At 42.9% G+C, this 13,464-nt stretch overlaps 1 protein-coding gene across 2 annotated transcripts in view; it reads right to left on the reverse strand.

Annotated features, from left to right (window-relative positions):
- Positions 1–13,464, reverse strand: part of LOC126281243 (uncharacterized) — a 981,147-nt gene that overhangs the window by 622,402 nt on the left and 345,281 nt on the right. For both annotated transcript variants that reach the window (XM_049980028.1, XM_049980026.1), the window contains exon 3: positions 8,398–8,452. The gene's annotated coding sequence lies outside the window, so the exon portion shown is untranslated. The remainder of the gene's footprint in view (positions 1–8,397; positions 8,453–13,464) is intronic.

Here is a 13,464-nt window from a genome sequence, read left to right on the forward strand (position 1 = left end):
TGTTAAAGCGCCGCTTGCAGAACGACGAGGTGCACCGGCACCGGATAGAATCCACACAGCAGATTAACGACGAGGTTTGGTGTGCTTGCGAGCCTGGATTTGGTGTCTATGCGGTTTCTCACAACGCACAACGTGACTACTCGTCTGGCACTCAAGTCCCGCCTCAGTTACAAGCTTCGCAAACATTTACAAAAATTTCCGCTCACTTTCACATGAATAACACCACAGGCAGGCAGTTGCGGTACAAATACTCCACCGCGGAGGTAACGGGGTGCGAAATCCAGATAAACATGCTGACCCTGCACCGATGGGGGAAAAAAGTACAAGAAAGCAGAAGGACCTGAGACTCCTAGCAGATGATGAAGTAATCTACAGGGTGATTGTTCCCAACGTGTACAAACTCCAGGGATTGAGCGATGAGAGGATACGGAACAAAAAAAGGGTGAAATGAACTATGTTCAGAAATGCATCGTTTCCCTGCTAGAGACCATTTATTCAATAATACATTGTGACAATGACTTTGGTCTAATATTCGCTGTACTGTGCAGCCATAGTTGCAGTATGTGGTTTTCACATGCCTCGACGCATGCGGGTACGCGACGTAGCATGTTCCGTCCCACGAGTTTACATCGGTCAGGCTGCATCCGAACAGTGTCAAAGACTGCATGGATACGTTGCTCCAGTTTCTCCACAACTAGAATGGGCTCTCCATACAAGATACTTTTGAGATTACCTCATACATAAAAATCTCACGGAGTGAGATCCGATGAACGAACAGGCCATGCAACTGGACCCCCTCGTCCGATCCATCGATCAGGGAAGACACGATCGATATGCGTCCCGTCGTTGATGGCGAAGTGGGCTGGAGCACCATCACGTAGCAGCCTCGTAACACTTCGAACCATCAGTGGCACTTCTTCCACCAGGGAAGGCAAAGCCACCTGCAAGAAACGCCAATAGTTCCGGCCAGTCTGGCGACGTGGAAGGAAGGCTGATCACAAAACACGGTCGCCAATTATCCCGGCCACCCCTTGCCAATTGTCTTTCCGTAAGTAAACACCATGTCGGCAAGTTCTCGATTCGAATGTGGAACCTTTGTGTACAACGCTGTATCACATAAACTACAAGGTGAGTCAGCAACAGAAGTGAATCAGATACATTACCTATTACTAAGGCAGGAGAGGGCGCTAGGGCATGAAGTATGAGGAATAGTACCTCCCTCTAGGAGAACCATGCTTACTGTAACTACATCTTCATCTACATTCATACTCCGCAATCCACCATACGGTACGTGGCGGAGGGTATCTCGTACCACAACTGGCATCTCCTCTCCCTGTTCCAAACAGAACGAGGGAAAAATGACTACCTATATGACACTGTACGAACCCTAACTCTCTTATCTTGTCTTTGTGGTCTTCCCGCGAAATATAAGTTTGCGGCAGTAAAATTGTACTGCAGTCAGCCTCAAATGCTGGTTCTCTAAATTTCCTCAGTAGCGATTCACGGAAAGAACGCCTCCTTTCCTACAGAGACTCCCACCCGAGTTCCTGAAGCATTTCCGTAACATTCGCGTGATGATCAAACCTACCAGTAACAAATCTAGCAGCCCTCCTCTGAATTGCTTTATGTACTCCCTCAATCCGACCTGATAGGGATCCCAAACGCTCGAGCAGTACTGAAGAATAGGTGCATTAGTGTTTTATAAGAGATCTCCTCTACAGATGAAACACATCTCCCCAAAATTCTACCAATGAACCGAAGATGACTATCCGCCTTCCTCACAACTGCCATTACATGCTTGTCCCACTTCATATTGCTCTGCAATGTTACGTCCAAATATTTAATCGACGTGACTGTGTCAAGCACTACACTACTAATGGAGTATTCTAACATTCTAACATTACGAGATTCTTTTTCCTATTCATCTGCATTAATTTACATTTATCTATATTTAGAGTTAGCTGCCACTCTTTACACCAATCACAAATCCTGTCCAAGTCAACTTTTATCCTCCTACAGTCACTCAACAATGACACCTTCCCGTACACCACAGCATCGTCAGCAAACAGCAACTGTTGCAGCATGGTACTGCGCGTATTAGACCACAGTCTCTGTAACAAAGTATGACTGAGTAATTGGTATGTAGCATGGATACCATGTATTTCCGGACATAGTTCATTGGTCCTTTTCTGTTCCATATCCTCTCATCGATCAATCCCTAGAGTTTGTACCCGGTGGAAAAAATCACCCGGTATAATGAAGCACTATCGGAAAAATGCTGGAAGAAAATTCATTTAGATCTTGATAAAATTTCTATGTAGGGCAAAGCCTGACGGCTTGCTTTAATGCACAGAAATATAAAACTGCGAACTTCACAAAACGCAAAAATGTGGTATCCTGTTAATTATTACTCTGTTCTTCAGTATAAAGAAAGGTTTTGTGTACTTCTCCACGATAGCCTATACTTATTCTCAGGTGACTGATGACCTTAGCTGTTTAGTCCCCCTTAAACATCCCAACAACCACCACTTATTCTCATGAACACACCGCGAGCCATACAACGAAGCACATACACAGCCACTTTGCCCTGCTTCAACATACAGTGGAATACAACAGAAAGTATATAATTTTGCTACGATGTACCCTCGGCCAATCACTGTATAGTGGCTTGTGGAGTATATTTGTCGATGTAGAACTGGTACACGCTTGGAGTTAGACGTCAACGATTCCGAGTAACGTATTTAGAAATCTTCGAGCACCATTATTTGGTAACACATCTACGGGTAGAAAACAATGCGGGATGGAGAGCCAGGCTCGACGATGACTCCCAGACTTTCTACATAACAGTGCACAGCTGTTCCTCACTTACGAAGGCGTGCTGGTAAGTGCTGTCTCAGAATTTTTTTATGTGAAAACTCTTAAAGCTTTTTAAGTAAAACAAGTGTTCTTAACATTCTACACATCTATTTCTCCACATAGTCACCTTGGCGACGAACATACTTCTCCCCCTAAGACACCAGTTTTTGAATACCGTTACTTAAGAACGTTTGACATTCTTGACGCAGCCACAAGCTCACTTTTGTATGCACCGAGAACAGTGCACAGCTGTTCCTCACTTACGAAGGCGTGCTGGTAAGTGCTGTCTCAGAATTTTTTTATGTGAAAACTCTTAAAGCTTTTTAAGTAAAACAAGTGTTCTTAACATTCTACACATCTATTTGTCCACATAGTCACCTTGGCGACGAACATACTTCTCCCCCTAAGACACCAGTTTTTGAATACCGTTACTTAAGAACGTTTGACATTCTTGACGCAGCCACAAGCTCACTTTTGTATGCACCGAAAACAGTGCACAGCTGTTCCTCACTTACGAAGGTGTTCTGGTAAGTACTGCCTCAGAATTTTTTTATGTGAAAACTCTTAAAGCTTTTTAAGTAAAACAAGTGTTCTTAACATTCTACACATCTATTTCTCCACATAGTCACCTTGGCGACGAACATACTTCTCCCCCTAAGAGACCAGTTTTTGAATACCGTTACTTAAGAACGTTTGACATTCTTGACGCAGCCACAACCTCACTTTTGTATGCACCGCTGTATCACCATCAAAATGAAGGCTTCGAAGATGTACTTTTAAGTTCTGCAAACAGGTGAAAAGCAGATGGGTTTGAACAGAGGACGATCAGTGACTGTGATACCAAGGCTTACGATTGTTGCAGATGCCGCGGTGCTTGTGTCTGGTCTGGTATTTTCATGCTGAAGGAGAGGGTGTCCATCTTTGGATGAACTACTCCAATTCGAAATTTGATTACAGTGCGCTGTTTCTGCCGCACCGGCGTAGTTACGCCACACACAGCCATGTTACACGCTATAATTCAGAGCCTTCTAGCGGAAGACGGCTGTAAATATGTAAACACGAAGAAGAAAGATGTCACAATGTTTTTGAATATCGTTACTTAAGAACGTTTGACATTCTTGACGCAGCCACAAGCTCACTTTTGTATGCACCGAAAACAGTGCACAGCTGTTCCTCACTTACGAAGGGTGCTGGTAAGTGCTGCCTCAGAATTTTTTATGTGAAAACTCTTAAAGCTTTTTAAGTAAAACAAGTGTTCTGTTTGTTTGACTTAAAAACCCTTAAAGGATTCGTAGATTACTTTTCAGCACGTCCTCGTACCATGGGGGCACCATCTGCCATGCACTCCGCAGTGGTTTTTAGAGAACGGTTGTGGCTATAGAAGTACTCGGCTCTTCGCTTAGTTTAGGGAAATAGCAGTGAGTGTCTGGTGCAGGAATGCTCGTCTCTTGCGTCCAGCCCTTTTTGCGGCACTCAAATGGCGGCGGGTTAAGCTCGAGAGATTGACTGAAACGAGCTTAGTGCCGCTTCGGTAATTTCCCATTACGTTGAGAATTTCGCTGCTCGGAATCGGAAGCGGAAAAGAGAAGCTCTTCAGAAAAATCAACGAAGAGATGAAATTCTCGCGTAAGTGAGAAATAAAGAAAAAAGTAATAAAAGTCAAGTCTGTAGTGCGTAATTACTTCGCGGGTGACTACTAAATGAGAGGGACGCTGGTCAATTTAGTAGCAAAAGCGCAAAACTAACTAACCTTTAGGACTTAGAAACAAATACTGTGTCTTTTTTTTTTTTTAAAAAAAAAAAAAACTTTGTCCATGCGAGGAATTTTCACATCAGCACTTTTGGCCAACTTCGTTTCAGCCCACGTGTGTTTAATTTAAAGGGAAAGAATTCAGAAAATAAATTCTTAATGGTTACCAGTACTTCTTCATCAACGTATACGACATTGACAGCGACCATTAGTGGAAAAGCAGTACTGCTCCTTGGCACTTTTCTGGTTGTAAGATCGCTTAGCCTTCAAGCAGAAAATAATAATCCAAATTTCAAACAAGACAGGTGTCAGTATTATGGCACCATCGGTTTAATGACCATCGATGCGAAACACGAACACGAATTATTTATAGAAGAACTGAAGGAATTGTGGAAGCCGAGCTCGGTAAACATCATATCAAATTCCGCAGAAATGTAGGATCAAGTCGGGCAAAACTGACCCTACGACGTTGCGATGAGGACTAGTTTAAGAAAGACAAACTTGCATTTATAGCATTTGTAGATTTTAGGAAGGCTCTTGAGACTGTTGACTGTAATACACTCTTTCAGATCATGAGGGCAGTAGCGATAAAATACAGACGGCGAAAGGTTATGCACTACTTGCACAGAAACCAAACGTAGGAGCCGTCCGGAGTGGCCGAGCTGTTCTAGGCGCTACAGTCTGGAGCCGCGCGACCGCTACGGTCGCAGGTTCGAATCCTGCCTCGGGCATGGATGCGTGTGATGTCCTTAGGTTAGTTAGGTGTAAGTAGTTCTAAGTTCTAGGGGACTGATGACCTCAGCAGTTAAGTCCCATAGTTCTCAGAGCCGTTTGAACCATTTTGAACCAAACATAGGAGTCGAAAATACGAAATGGAAGCAGTGATTGAGAAAGGTGTGATGAAGGGTTTTATCCTATTCCCCCCACATCTTCCGCTGCTATTCAATCAGTACACTGAGCATGCAGCAAACGGAAGTAAAGATAAGCTCGGAAAGGGATTGATGTTCCAGGAGAATAAATAAAAATGTTAGGGTTGCCAACGACGTTGTAATTCTGTCATATCAGCTCCACTGAAAGGACGGGACAGTGCGCTGAACAGAGGTTTTCAGGTGAACACCAACAAAAATAACAAAGCTGACAAGAGTGTAGTAGAATTATGTCAGGCGATGGTGAGGTAATTAGATTACGAAATTAAACACTAGAAGTGGTAGATGAATTCTGTTGTTTGGTCAGTGGAGAAGATATACAATGCCCCGACTGACAATAGCAAAAGAACATTTATGAGAAACACAAATATTTTAAAGTTTAACATAAATTTCAATATTACGTTTTCTGAAAGTATTTGTCTGGGGCGCAGCCTTGTAAGGAGGTGAAACGTGGACGCTAAACAGTTCATACCAGAAGAGAATAGAATATTTCGAATTGTGGTAGAATAGTAGAATTCTGGAGATTATACAGGTAAACGGAGTAACTAATGAAATGGCACTGAATCGAACAGAGGAGTATAGGAGTTTATGGGACAACGTGGCTAAAAGAAGGGATCAGTTGATAGGATGATTCCTGAGACGTCAAGGTATTGTTATTTTGGTGATAAAGTGAAGTTGAGGAGCGGGGCCGAGGGGGGGGGGGGGGGGGGGGAGCAAAGGGGACATAGATTGTTGAGGGAGAGACCGAGAGTGCCGGCCGGTGTAGCCGAGCGGTTCTAGTCGCTTCAGTTTGGAACTACGCGACCGCTACGCTCGCAGGTTCGAATCCTGCCTCGGGCATGGATGTGTGTGATATCCTTAGGTTAGTTAGGTTTAAGTAGTTCTAAGTTCTAGTGGACTGATGACCTCAGAAGTTACGTCCCATAGTGCTCAGAGCCATTTGAGCCATTTTTGAGACCAGGAGTCGAATACAGTGATCAGGTTCAAATGGTTGAAATGGCTCTGAGCACTATGGGACTTAACTTCTGAGGTCATCAGTCCACTAGAACTTAGAACTACTTAAACCTAACTAACCTAAGGATATCACACACATCCATGCCCGAGGCAGGATTCGGACCTGCGATCGTAGCGGTCGTGCGGCTGCAGACTGTAGCGCCTAGAACCGCTCGGCCACTGCGGCCGGCCTAACCAGTTTCAAATGGATGTAGATTGCAAGTAGTTATGTAGAAATGTAGAGGCTAGCACGGGGCAGACTACGACGGAGAGCTGCATCAAATCAGTCTCTGGACTGAAGACCACAACACCATCATCTTCTGGTTCGTAAGATAAAATAATCGCAGTGGTGCACCTAAAACAAACGTTCTCATGGCACTGCAGGTCTTCTATCACAAGAGCAACATGTTTTTGTTAGTAATCATGTCCGAGGATCGACGGAAGCAAATCTATACAATCTATCACACTGTACAATTGTCCCTGAAAATACTGACACAAATTCGTAAAAACTCTCTGATTAATTTTTTAGTACGTTTATTTTCTGTACCTAAAACTTCAGAAATGTTCTAAATACGAAGTGAAATTCATTCATAAAAATTACTGTTTTCTTCAAAAAATAGTAAATCACAACTGAATATTAAGCCCACGTTAAAACTGATCAAGTATTGCAGCCCACGACCAAGCAGCATTCCGCAGGTAATGGCCTTTTCGGACCAACTCACAGTATCAGCTTGTGGCAAATGTCATATAACGAATACTTCTCCAAAGAGCAAAGTGTCAATAAAAAGCCGTTGAGCCTGTCCGTGAAATGTGTTTACTTTGCCGAACAGGAAAAGCAGTGCCCATTGACGGTGCGGAAATCACTCCCGTGAACAGTTTAATAGTGTCACGATCTTTGAACGCGACGAATTCTACGCTACAAAGCATGAAAAATCGTTTCATTTTTACAACCTTTTATTGATACCTGGATACACTTCCTCCTAAATTCGAACTTAACAGTTTCATATTGCTGTGTCGTCCGAACAAGACACAGCCAGGGCAAAAGCACCACAGGCGCAAACAGTGCCAGCTCGTACCAGTGCCATAGAGACCCGCCACTTGCCCGAGTTCCACCTGTGCCACGGCTGGCGCTGAGGATGAAGACGTCGACTTCGCCTCGGCCAATTGCCTGCCGAGTGCAATCACCAAGTCTCTGTAAACGAAGGTAGGCATCTTTTACCAATCGTTCGCATCACCCATGTCCGTGCGACATAAGACGAATTATTGGCACCGTTTCACTACGACATTTCATTTCGTCCATACACTGCCAGAATTTCATGTTGAATATGTGTGCAATTTAGATTCGTACTGTGTCGCTTACTTCAGCTTTGGAGTACTTTTCCAGTTGCCGTACCACTTCACCCCCACTCTGTGACGCACCCGTCATCCGTAACAGAGCAGAACTGTGTCTGCAGGGACCCGCAACACGTCCACTCTTCAGACAATGCGTCACTCTTGTTGCGCATTGGTCTTACCGTGGGACGACATGTATAACTTGAAACGGAAGTCCCTACTTACAGGCATTATTCCTTTTCAATTTTCATTTGAAACCGCATGTGAAGAGGGAAAGAGTCGTAGAAAAAGATTCTGTATAAAATTACTTTTTCTCGTAGCACACGAATATGTAATTAAAAAATAGATGCTTTCATTTTTTTTAATGAAGCTGTTTTCTATGCCACCGAAAACAGCGCCATCAAATAGTAAGCTAACAACACCATTTTTTAGGTCGTACTCATTCATGTGAATTAATCTCTACTGTTTCCTTGTTTGTACCTTTCATATTACAGGTTGAAGAAGTTTACATGTAATTGTAAGCTCTTTGAGGGTACTCACCGTGTCCTGCTTAAGATCCCAATTGCTGTCTGGGCATATCCTTCAGCACAGCAACCTGCAGATGAAGAAGGAATGCATTAGTGGAAAGTAAAATCCGGCGGTCGTATACTGTCCTAACTCTAAATCCTCCTTTCTTTTCGGTGGTGGCAGGCCGCATAGCTGGTTCATCTGTTTCAAAAGACATAGTGCGAACCAGCGCTGGAGTAACATTTTGGAGAAGCGGAATACATATCTTTGACCAGCCACTCGCAACTACAGTACATACTTATTCTCTTAATTTCACTGAACCGACAGAAATGCCTCTGCCCATGGCCTGGGCGGGAACTGATATCATCTGCATTTTGAATGTAATAAAATGATCATTTGAACTATAATTCTTAGAATACTTAATGTTTTTGCATTCGTTTATGCTTAAAGGGTTTCGTTAATCCTCTGAGAGAGATGACAGGCTGGTTGTTACAAGTCAATGAGAATATGCTACAGTGTGCATAAAAAGCGGACAGAATTAGTGGTGAATTGGATGAGTTGGGTTGTTTGGGGGGAGGAGACCAAACAGCGAGGTCATCGGTCTCATCGGAGTACTTGGGCGGGGAAGGAAGTCGGCCGTGCCCTTTCAAAGGAACCATCCCGGCATTTGCCTGGAGTGATTTAGGGAAATCACGGAAATGATGGTCAGGTCCCGCAAAAAGTGCCATCACTTCTGTCTCTAAGCTGGTTGTTGGTTGTGTCCCAAAAATGAACAGCATAGAGACAGAAGTAATGACACTTTCGGCAGGACCTGGCTATCATTTTGCAGGACAATGCTCAAGCACGTGCAGTGCAAGCTGTTACTGACTTGTTTAACTGATCGGGCTCCTAAGTGCTATACCACCTACTGCACTCCCCTGACTTAAGCCCTCAGGAGTCCAACTCAATTTCTATACTGAAGGATACACCTCAGGGCATTCGCTTCAAACTGCAACAAATTCATCGTGCAATAGACGGCGTCGAGCGATCTGTCAACACAACTGGCACTGCTAAGAGTATCCTCGACTTCCACATCGCTGGCAACGGGTTATACACAATGCTGATGACTACTTTGAAGGTCAGTAAAACTTTGAAACACGTATATATTTTTTACGAGCTGTAAAAATTGCAATTATTTAAGTTCCACCCCTCGTATAACATCTATAAAATGAAGTGAGAGCCAACAGTTTGATATATCTTTGTAAGGATGGGACTCTGCCGAGCATTAGGTCCACAACAAGTAAATGCTTATGCAGTATAAGATTTGTCGGGACGGACGAATGTAAATAATCTAGCAGTGATAGAAGGAAAATTGACTGTTTTACTGAGATCCTACATCACTGGCCGTAGGAAGAGATAGAAAAGAGTGAAATGCCTTTTTTAGTTCAAAATGGTAGGAAGCACGTTGCTGATTAACTGCCTGAAGCAAAACACAGGAAAGAGGACCAGCATCTTTTAAGGAATCATTTTACTGGTCAGAACTCAGAATACCTGCTGCCCAATGAATCCGAACAAAGTAAAGGATGCAAATCACATAAATATGTGTCCCCCTTTTTAAGAGCAGTTGGTTCATCTTCAGACTTCCCCTCCGCCGGCTAACAGGGTCCATCTCCAAGTAGATTAGATAAGGGATTTACAAAGATTTCGAGGTTTCGAGCTGACTTAAACTTAGCCACAAGCACGGGTCACTGGTGGGCCGCCAATGACTGATCATACGGCGGCTTCAGCCTTCACGTACGTACTGATATGGTAAGTTTGAACGGTGACAGCTAGGTGATCCATACGGCCAGCAAAGTCACTTAATAGAATTTCAGTAACTTCAGGCTTTACTCTGAAGACGTGCTTTCGGATCTGTATGACAAATATGCTTTTACCTCCGGCCACAGGTGCAACGCATTCCCTTCTCTAGCGCTATCTATCTTTTATACTAACATCACGACCATCACGGTACAACTTCACCGATACAATTGCTTCATTTTGATATACGATTATATTATTTTAACCTCCTTCTATTCCCTCAGATGAGTCAAGGTTTTACTTTAGAAATGCTACTGATCGTCCGAATATTTATGACTCACTTTGATGTAATAATTGTGCTTTCTGTTTCATTTAGTAGTCATTCAATTCCAAATTCTACAATTCGGAGGTTTTATAATTAATCTCTGTCAGATAACAGGGCGAATTAACACACTTATAGACTTCCCAACCCGCATCGACTAACACCTGTCGTAGGCCGTTTTCACGAAACTTACTCCTAAATCGGTAAAATGCTGTGGCAGATGTTGTTAGTGGCTTTAGTAGTTAGAATCTTTTACTTAGCGCCGCGCAGGATTAGCCGAGCGGTCTGAGGCGCTGCAGTCCGGGACTGTGCGGCTGGTCCCGGTGGAAGTTCGAGTCCTCCCTCGGGCATGGGTGTGTGTGTTTGTCCTTAGGATAGTTTAGGTTAAGTAGCGTGTAAGCTTAGGGACTGAGGACCTTAGCAGTTAAGTCCCATAGGCTTTCACACACATTTGAACTTTTTTTAGTTAGCTGTCAGTATTGACGCTCGCTGAATTGCAGTAGTTCGCGTAATGAAGATTTTTGTGAGGTAAGTCCTTAATGAAATGTATAGGGTATTGTTAAGATTTCTTTTTGGTCAGGGCCATTCTTTTGAATTAATTATTTGAAGTCAGGTTGTAATTTTTTTGAGCAGTCAGATTGCGTTGTGCTAGAACATTGTGGGTCAGTGTTGACATGATAAGAAAAAGTAAAGAGAAATAGGCTCAGTACGTTCAGTTTTACTGAGCTGCTTCAGAATCAAATAACGTAGAAGTTTCATCTTCTCAGTCATCCTGCAATTTAAATACAGTCACACACATTTAAATAAAGAAGTTTCATCTGGAATAAGCTTTTTGGTATTCTGAAGGCAGCAGAGATAAAATATAGAAAGTAAAATACAATCTATAACTTGCACAAAAAAAGACCACAGTTACAAGAGTTGAATGATATGGAAGGGAAGCAGTAGCTGAGTCCCATTACCAAGACAATTTATTCTCGGGTACATTTCTACATTGCTGTCGAAATAAAGTGCTGGATCTAATCTGCAGTTGGAGATAGCAGTATTCGAGAAGGAAGCTACTTGAAAGTAGATGTTAAAACCATTTTTATGGAGCTACAGTTGACCCGGTACCCCATGTCATCGAGAAACTCTGAATCTTGAAACTAATAACTGTATGAAGCACCTGTAAACACGAAATACGGTGTGTCGTTAGGGATTCTCAAGGAGGAAACGAACCTGGAGGATGAAAATGAGCCTAAAGAACATCTAAAGCTTTCCGAAAGTGAATATCGTAATTAATACAGGATTGCTTGAGGCGAGCATATTAAGCGTGAATATGAAAGCTAGCACGGGAGACTAGGAAGTTTACAAGCTTTTTCGAGAATGTAACGTCTTGTCGCTCTGCTCAAGTACTATTCAGTATGTGCTGAAATCAGAGGACGAAGCGAAACTTCCGGGTCAGTATCCATTCAACTAACCTATATTTAGCGACACAGTTCCAAAGTTTTTCGCCTTGAAATACTAAACTGTAAACTCTGGTTGCTTCTTTTCTTGAGTATTCAGTCGAAAGACCCTTCGGCACTGTGATCCTCGGGATACAGGACTACCGTCTTAATGAAGGATTATAAAAACCGTCCTGGTTTGTTCTTTGCAAAACGGAGAGCTGTATGTGGGGAATATCGTAGATTTATATCAACTGTAGTTGAAAGTACTTCATTAATTATATTCACTAGCTGATAATTTAAGATAATATAAGGACTTAGGTGATGTAAATAGCAATAGGTTGTCAGTCTAAATATGGTACAATTTTTTTACATCTTCAGTTATCAGAAGAATGAAAATGCATCCCACCCATACTTTTCCTTGTCATTTCAGATTTATGCATCACAGTACGAAGACGACTCTGCACAGGAAGCCAATGGTAGGTCACCTCGCTCGAGAATTTAGCACGAAAATAAAAAGTGGCTACCACATTGCCAGTGAGTCTGGATCTTTACATATTCATATTTTTTTAATAAGTGTATACCTTCTAAGAGAGAACGTACCAGAATACCAAAAACGCTGAAAGATTTTTCTGAAGACAAAATAAAAAAGCATTACATTGTTACAGGCTCACAGGTTTGATCCAAGAAGCAGACCATAATAATGACACTTAGATAGCCCGGCTACAGGAAGGGGTCCAGGAAAGACAGTGTGCCGTTGTGGAACTTACTAACAAACATACTGTGTTCCTTCCCTGAGGTGGGAATTAAGATGGACTGTAAGTGATATATAGTCGTTTTTCATTTACCCTGGTAAGACAAATTGCTCAATTTGCTTTTCTGGGAAACAGAAATCGCCTAGTGGCCCCGTTATTGCCAGAAATAAACGCCGATTAGTGGATGGATAAATCACGAATGTATAAAACGACAGGTGTCTGAATGGGCCAATATGTTTGGATTTAGCTCTGATAATGCTTCACATCATTCGGCGAGATACCATTTATCCTCTGGAAGAACACAGAGCTCCCGCGGAAGCAAGGGAGAACGAAGACTTTGAGTTTAACGACGAGACCGTTAGTGACAGAAAAGAAGATTGGGCTGTGGAAGGGTGGGACACCTGCTATGTTCTTTTTAAAGAAGCCATCCTGGCATTTGCCTTATTTTATTTTAGGTACTACCACACAAAACGAGAAAAGATAATTTATATTCTGTGTAAAAGTATGAAAGCCAGTTTTATCAAGAGTTCTCGGAAGAAAAGAGATTTCCGTAGGGATGCAGAGGCAGAGAGGAGAGAGAGAGAGAGAGAGAGAGAGAGAGAGAGAGAGAGAGGAGGATGAGGATGTAGGGTACTGCTGTTAGACAGATACGTGGGAGCTCATAGCTGTGAAATATTAATTTCGAGTGCCCTACGGCCCGTAGCAGTATGGCTACCTACCTGGCAATTTTTGCGAGTACTGGCGCCAGTAGTTTATTCTCGTGCGACTGGCGCGACAATGACAGACGCCTGTGTGCTGCTGTGGAGTGGAATTTGCAGGTCACGGG

The sequence above is a fragment of the Schistocerca gregaria genome, chromosome 7 (assembly GCF_023897955.1).
Source record: "Schistocerca gregaria isolate iqSchGreg1 chromosome 7, iqSchGreg1.2, whole genome shotgun sequence".
Taxonomy (NCBI): Eukaryota; Metazoa; Arthropoda; class Insecta; order Orthoptera; family Acrididae; genus Schistocerca; species Schistocerca gregaria.